Source organism: Benincasa hispida, chromosome 11, assembly GCF_027475165.1.
Source record: "Benincasa hispida cultivar pf3 chromosome 11, pf3_genome.v1.1, whole genome shotgun sequence".
Taxonomy (NCBI): domain Eukaryota; kingdom Viridiplantae; phylum Streptophyta; class Magnoliopsida; order Cucurbitales; family Cucurbitaceae; genus Benincasa; species Benincasa hispida.
In genome coordinates this window covers 21,893,486-21,902,350 of record NC_143488.1, presented here as the reverse complement: position 1 = coordinate 21,902,350, position 8,865 = coordinate 21,893,486, and positions in this window count along the sequence as shown.

The window sequence follows — 8,865 nt, the reverse complement described above, 5'->3', positions numbered from 1 at the left end:
CAACCCTGGACTTACCAGGAAACGTAGTGGAATTTATGCTTGGATTCTACTGAGAAAACTTGTTGCTCAACGCATTTCCATCACCGCATTTCATTCCATTATTTCATCTCATAAAATAATGCATCAGCTATTCACGTACCGTTGGAGCTTCAAGCTACAGGTCCATAAGGTCCCCTTGGTAGCTTAATGGATTCAATTTGAGAATCGGGTTTTGGGATTGATTTGATGTGTTCAAATTAACAAGAGAAAATTCAATTATATATGATATAATTGGTGTGATATATGAGATACATCAAGTGGAGGATTTAATGTAGCTATGATTTACATTAAGTACCGTAAGATAGAAAAAGACCTATGGTTTGTATGTTTCATCAGATGAAATATTAAAACTATAGGTTATAAATATAATATGGCAAGTTGGTTATCGTACTTATTTATAATATATTAATTATATTATAATTAATTCTTTTTCTCTAATAACTGATTTAATAGGAGGTTATTGAAAGTTTTATGGTAACCGTGAGATAAAAGAAAATTGTTTTCCTAACTTTAGTTATTGCCTCATTCAAAAAGTTCTTACGGAGACAAGATATCAAGTTAAAGAGTTTCTCTAAGCAATAGTTGTTGAGAGACTAAATGATTGTGTAGAGTTTACTATACGATAGTCATTCAACTGATCATAGCTACACAATCGAGTCGCTGAGTCTATACGATAGGCTGCCATTTACTAAATGATTGAGCACATCGTCTATATGATAGTCCAACTTCTTATCTCCCACTTGCTCGATTGCCTACTTGATCATAGACCTCCAGTCTCTTTCTCAAACCAAGATCATACAGAGCCCACAACTTCTGGATTCTCACACCTAGAATACCAAGATAACCATTGTGGTAGTGTTACTTAGTTCGTGGATTGAATTGGACTTGATTGGGTTTGAGAAGCCTCAGACGATCGTTATGTTCGTGGTCATGTTGTTCCGGTTGTTGTGTTCGAGCATTCCTATTGTTGGACGCATTGTAAACTATTCGAGGGATACATAAAGAATGGTTCTTCAAAGGTATGCATCCTCTATCCCTTGTATCATCGTTTAGCATGCTGTAATTTCTGTATTTGTATGACTTTTTAGTTTACGTTTAAGACTGTATTTTTTTGTTTTCAATTTGAATGGAATTTTGATAGATATTTTACTTTAATATTATATAAGTCACTACTAAATAAATCGATTTAATTAAGAAAGTTAAAATCTAATTAATATTTTAACGAGAATTTATAAAGGTGAAAAGATAAATATAAAGCAAAATGAGCACAATTTAGTGGTGAATTAACATGTAGTTCTTATCTAGAATTTTGAGATTCAAAGTTGCATACCACATTTATAGTATTAAAGAAGAGTGAAAGGGTTATAACCATAGATATATTGAAGTTTCAAACTTTTAAAACTTGGATAATAGATCTAGGTGCTGTTAATCATATCTATACTTTCTCACAGGAAACAAGTTCCTAGAGACAGTTGATAGAAGGCGAAGCAATCTTTAAGGTAGGGACTTGAGAGGTTGTTTCAGCTAAAGCAATGGGAGATATGAAGTTATTTATAAGAGATAGATACATTTTATATAAAAATGTTCATTACATTCCCTCTATGAAGAGGAATTTAATATCTATATCTTGTTTGCTGGAACAAAATTATAAGGTCTCATTTGAAAATGATGAAGTGTTCATTACTTCAAAGAATATCAAAACTCGTTCTACAAAATTAGAAAATAACTTGTATTTGTTAAAAAAAACTGAGGTAAAGGCTGTTTTGAACATAAAGATGTTTAAAACAGCTGATACTCATAATAAGAAAAGGAAAGTTTTTCCAATTGCCTATCTTTGGAACTTGAGACTGGGTCACATAAATCTCAATAAGATTGAGAGATTGGTTAAGAACGGTCATCTAAATAAATTAGAAGATAGTTTATTACCGCCATGTGAATCCTATCTTGAGGGTAAAATGACTCAAAGATCTTTTTCGAGAAAATGTTTTAGAGCCAAAGAACCCTTAGAATTGGTACATTCAGACCTTAGTGATCCTATGAATGTTAGAGCTAGATGAGGATATGAATATTTCATTAGCTATGTTGATGACTATTCAAGATATGGGCATGTTTACCTAATGCGTCAAAAGTCTGAAATATTTGAAAAGTTCAAAGAATATAAGGTTGTGATTGAGAACCAATTAGGTAAAAAGCTTAAAACACTTCGATCAAATTGAGGTGGTGAGTATATGGACTTGGAATTCCATAACTATTTGATAGAACATAGAATTTAGTCTCAACTCACAGCCCCTACCACACCTCAAGAAAATGGTGTGGCAGAAAGGACAAATAGAATCTTGTTGCACATGGTTCGTTCCATGATGAGTTATGCACAACTACCAAATTCTTCTAAGGACACATAATTGAAACTACAGTGTACATTTTGAACATGGTTCTCCAGAAAAGTGTTTATGAAACACCTTATGAGCTCTGGAGAGAACGTAAAGGAAGTTTACATCACTTCATAATTTGGGGTTGCCCAGCACATGTGTTAATGCAAAATCCTAAAAAGTTGGAATGTCGTTCAAAAGTATGCCTATTTGTAGGCTACCCTAAAGAAACAAAAGGTGGTAACTTTTACGATCCTTGGAAAGATAAAGTGTTTGTGTTGACAAATGCGACTTTCTTGTATGAGGACCACATGAAGAATCATTGACCTCGCAATAAGCTAGTAATAGAAGAAATGTCCGAAGAAACGACAAATGCATCAACAAGAGTTGTTGACAGAGCAGGTTCATCAACAAGAGTTGTTGATGAAACTAGTACTTCACATCCTTCTCAAGAGTTGAGAATGCCTCGTAGTAGTGGGAGGGTTGTGCCACAGCCTGACCGATACATGGGTTTAACTGAAACTCAAGTCATCATTCCAGATGATGGCTTAGAGGATCCATTGACTTTCAAACAAGCAATGAATGATGTGGATAGGGACCAATGGATTAAAGTCATGGACCTTGAAATGGACTCTATGTACTTCAATTCTATTTGGAATCTTGTAAATCAACCCGAAAAGTTAAAACCCATCAGTTGCAAGTAGATCTACAAGAGAAAACGAGACCAAGCTTGTAAGGTACAGACCTACAAATCAAGACATATGGGAAATGAAGGAACTCTTATTCAAGAGTACCTACAAGCAAAAGCGGATCTTTCCAATTTATTGTGACAGAATTTTCACATATACATTCAAACATATTGAAATGCATTCATAATGCTAAAGAGATCGAGAGATCATACCCATTCAAGACTTCTTCTTCACAACAAATCTAAAACCCAATCGTCTACCTCGAACAGTCACCACAAGAACAGAAGGAAACAGAGATGACACCACCACCCAGAGCCCTCAGTATTCTTGGAATGAGAATCCAAATGGTGGGTTTAATTTGGATGTGGTAGAGGGAAAGAGGAAAAGAGATTGTATACAATGATCAAGCAAGTAGGAGTTTAGCTCGTCTATCGTATAAACAAAATGTTTGATCGTTTAGGTGAAGTATACGATCGTGTAGCAAAAAGGTAAGTGGTCCTAAACGATCATGTAGGAAAAAATAAGAGATCGTGTATACGATCGTTTAGTAAATATTGGGAGCTAAATGATCGCTTAGGAAAAGGTAAACGATCGTTTAGTAAATAGCACATGAGAGTGAAATCACTATCGTATAGGTAAGCGATCGTGCAGTCAGTATCGTATAGGCATAGATTTTCTAAGCGATGACACACTTTTTAACACAATGTCTGTGCATCTCATGCTTAACACACCGTGAGCTATTTATTCGTCTCAAAGTGATCTTTTAACTCACTCACCCATTGTTAAAACAGAAGAGACGCCATCCCATTTCTTTTTTAACCATCAAATGAATGTGATCACATCATTTTCATAATATATAAATTAATATTATACATTAATTATAGTATTTTTCCTCCACTAGATATAAATCATATTTATATCCTATTTCCTCCAAATTAATGTATCTTATACATAAAGTTAATTATATCATATATGATTAACTAGTTCAATTATATCATATATGATTAACTGGTTCAATTATATCATATATAATCGATATCCCAATTGTCAATTTGAACATTTCAAACTGACCCAAAAACTCTCTCAACTTGTATCCAAGCTACCAAGAGGACCTTATGGATTGAAGCTCCAACGGTACGTGAATAGCTGACTAAACTCTTTAGTCACGTTATCTACCATCTGCTAACTGCCAAGCATTTCACTAAAGATCGAAAATTCAACTTTTCTTACCATAGATATATTTCTATGTCCATTGGATATAACCAATCATCAGTACGATGACCCTTCATAGATGCTCATAATTACAGCAGGTCAATTTACCATTTTACCCCTATAATTACATCTTCCTCCTTAAGTACCACTGATCCCTCTAATGAAAAATACAACATAGTTCTACTACGTGTGAACATCTCACGGTCCATGAGAAGGTGTGTGGCGCCACATCGTTCAAGCCCCGGGATTAGCCCTTAAGAGAGCAATCTATCTACTTACCCCTGCCCTTTGAATGAGTGAACTTCATCTTTTGAAGTTGAGTTCCAGCCTCCTAAATCAGACGAATCCCCAAAGTGGTAGGTTTGAGTCGGCGCTCTGGCCACTCGCACCCATGCAAATCATATTGGATTTTATGTCCTAAAACTCGTAGTTTGTAAATTAATAAATATATTATGTTTTGTTTTTCGATAAAGTTGTTATTGAAATTGTAATCTTGAATCTAATAAACTAAGGTTTCGAGGCTATTTAATATAATTTGAACTTTATTTAGTGACATAAATGTGGATCAGATTCAAATATATAGCCAAAATGGTCTATAGTATATGAATAAAGTTGGGCGCCTTATTCTAGGGACACTATGGATGCGGCCCACTTTCTAGATAGTACAAACGATGTGATCCTAAATCGTTCATATAGAGATATGTGAGTGGGGGTATCCTATGTAAAGAGTTTACATAAGACTGAACCATGAAATAGTCACTTTTTACTTCTAAATACCGTTTTATGTATAAAACTGACTATTTCGTTAATTGATGACCTAGGTAACTTAATCTTAATCCTGAGCTAACTATGAACTCCTGTTCACTAAGAGTTATCCTTAGATCTGCATAGGTGAGGGCAACTCAATACCGTTGGCCCAATAAGCCTCCCATTTCAGGGGTAAGATTGGGTGGATAGCTAGGAACATAAAGGGCAAGAAGGAATTCACTCCTACCCGTTATAGGGACAGTAGATAGGTTTTTCCCTTTAGTACTGAATCCAGGTCTTGAACAAGGGGCCCCACCCTCTCCTTGGCCCGAGAGGGATTTTGTTTATAGGTTGGACCTTAAACCAATTGTTCATTAGAGGATCAGTGGAACTTAAGGAACAAGATGTAATCTTGGGAATAAAACGGTTTTTATGACCCAGCCGAGATTACAAACAACCTGTGAAGGATTAACTTACTCATCATGGTTATATCAAATGGACACAAATATATCTATATTTAGGGGAGTGTAATTACGGGACTTTAGTGGAATGACCCGTTAGTTAACGAATGTTGATTAGCTCCGTCTAAAGAGTTTAGCTAGCTAAACTTGGATCATTGGAGCCCATGATCTATAGGTCCATCAGGTTCCCCTACTAGCTCATATGGAATAAACTTAGAACAGTATGATAGAATAATTTGTATTGTTCGAATTAGGAAGAGAGAGAAACCGATAAGTATATGTGATATAGTGGTTGAGTTTTTTTTACCTTAGAGATACAGCTTTAATATTTAAATGTGATTTAAATATCAAGAATATGAATACGTTCATATCCAAAAGCTCGAAAATGATGGAAGTGGTCAAAGTTATAAAAAGTCAAAGAGTTGACTTTTGACTTTGAAAAGTCAAAACTTTGACCGACCTTATATTCAAATGTGATTTGAATTTCGAGAAAATTAATGTGGATTCATGCTCGGGAGGTTAAAATTAGTCAATATGGAAAAAATCATAAAAAGTCAAAATGTTGACTCTTTGGTCAAAGTTTGACTTTGACCAAATGACTATTTTGCACTTTGACTATAGTTAGTAAGAAAATCCAAACTTTTGTTGGATAATTTCACTAACAAAATAGTGGACTATGTGTTGACTTATAGTGGAGACATTAAGCCCACTGAGTGAGTGGATTCTAGGTGTTGGGTTTTTTGTGAAGTTTTTTCATGCAATTCTTGCATGCCTTTTTTCTATAAATTGGGCTTTTCAATTTAGTTAAAAGACTTTTGCCATTTTGAAAATTAGTTTTATGATATTTGGACTGGAAAATTACAACTTTGTGAAGAAAAAAGGAAACACCCAAACCTATTCAAAATTCCATTCCTTATTTTCATCTTTTTTCTCTCTTTCGGTTATCTTCATCCACCGGGTCCCACAACTCGGTTCTGAATCCAGAGGATAGTAGGTCAACTCTAGTTGTTGTCCAAAAGATTTTGGGTCGAGATTCAACAAGGAGAAGCGGCTTTCGAGAGCTTCAAAGGTAGCATCTCTACACTTTTAATTCATTGTTTTTCCTTCAATTGCATGCTATTATCCTTTAATTTATAAGCAATTAAAGTGTAATTAGGTCTCAATTCCGATGCGTATGTCTCATATTCCATCAAATAAAAGGTCCGCCCTCAATGGCAAGAGTTCCCAACTCACTCAGGATTGAGGTCATATTACCTATGATCCTTCTAGTGAAGTGAAGTGAAGTCATTAACAGAGTTATATGACTAGACATTAACACTTCAAGGTCAGGTCTTATACAAATTCTTTGTATAGGACACTCCCGCTCACATGTCCACTACACAAATGATCAGGATCAGACTATCTGTGATAAGTCACAGCACTTGTAACTATTCCACAAAGCAGACTGCATCCGTAGTGTTACTAGGATAAGGTTTCCCTCCTATATCCATATACTACAGACTATTTTGGTTGTTACTTAAGACATGATCCACTTGTATGTCACTACATATATGCTTAAGTTACATAAAGACAATAAGGGATATTAAGTTTATTGGTTTATAGTAAAATAAAAAATATCTAAATATGCAAAGTTAAGAAGTCGAGTAAATATCATATATGTTATACATCACAAGTGTTCTTTCAAAGTTGTTTACAAACTACATGTAACACCACAGGCCCAGGATTCAGAATCCGGATTCGGCCTCTAATGGCCTCGACATTTCCCTACGTCCCCTGCGACCTGGTTATGTCATCCTCCCTTCCTCCCTTGCCTTGAATGCATTTTTTTAGAAGTGAAAGTTGTCCCCATAAACCAACACGAGTTCTTTCAGCATGCTTTGTCCTCACTCACATCCATCCTAGGAAAATTCCCAGGAGGTCGCCCAACATAGGATGCACACTTAACTTTGGAGTTCTTATGATTGAGCCATCGAAAAGGAAGGTCACGTTGTTGGTATAGGTAGTAACTTTCAATTATTTTAAGCATTTCTTAACCATACTTTTATGTCCTTCGGATCCCTCCACCTTGTTGGTATAGGTAGTAACTTTAATTCTTTTAAGCATTTCTTAACCATACTTTCATGTCCTTAGGATCCCTCTCATTCGGATGTGACATCGGTTCATTCATGTACCTTCCTGAACTCGGGTCGTTACATTACAGGACATGAGACTTTAGGGAACAAACCCCAACAGGAAAAAGGTTTACCCAAAGAGAGGGAATAGACTATGAACAAACCTTCTTTCCGGTTGCCATGATAAATTGAATAAGAATACTCTTGTCCATTGCTGCATTTTATGATTATGAAATATCGGAAATGGATGTCATGACAACCTTTCTGAATGGCTATCTTGAAGAGAATATCTACAAGTTTCAACCAGAAGGGTTCATTGAACAGGGTCGAGAGTAAAAGGTTTGAAGGCTTAATCGATCTATTTATGGGTTGAAATAGGCATCTAGATCCTGGAATATGAGATTTGATACTGCGGTCAAATCTTATGACTTTGAAAAAAATGTTGACGAACCTTGTGTTTACAAGAAAATCGTTAACAAAACTATCACCTTTTTGGTGTTGTATGTTGATGATATTCTACTCATAGGAAATGAAGTAGAATTTCTAGAATGTTAAGATATGGCTGGCTAACCAATTCCAAATGAAAGATTTGGGAGAAGCATAGTATGTTCTTGGGATCTAAATAGTTTGGAATCGCAAGAACATAACTTTAGCATTATCTCAAGCATCTTATATAGACAAGATGTTGTCTAGATATAAAATGCAAAATTCCAAGAATGGAACATTGCTTTTTAGACATGGAATTCATCTATCTAAGGAACAAAGTCCTAAGATACCTCAAGAGGTTGAGGATATGAAAGGAATTCCATATGCATGAGCAGTAGGGAGTTTAATGTATGCAATGTTGTATACTCATCCTGATATATGTTATGCATTTGGAAGTACCATCACATCAGGGAGATTGTACATAGAGAAGATGTGATCATCACACAGATAGCCTTACAAGACAACTTAGCTGATCCATTTACGAAGGCTCTCTTGACTAAAGTGTTTGAGGGTCACCTAGTAAGATTAGGTCTAGGACATATTTGGCACTAGGGCAAGTGGGAGAATTTATGGGCATCTGATGTCCTAGTTTATTGTATTTCTACCTTTTATTCTCCTAATGTAACTCAACATTGTATATATTTGTATATATTGATCCACTGGAGTTTCAGTCCAAGTGGAAGTACTTGATTGTGTGTCCTAAAACTTGACGTTTGTAAAGTTAAACACATTCTATTATCAATAAAGATGT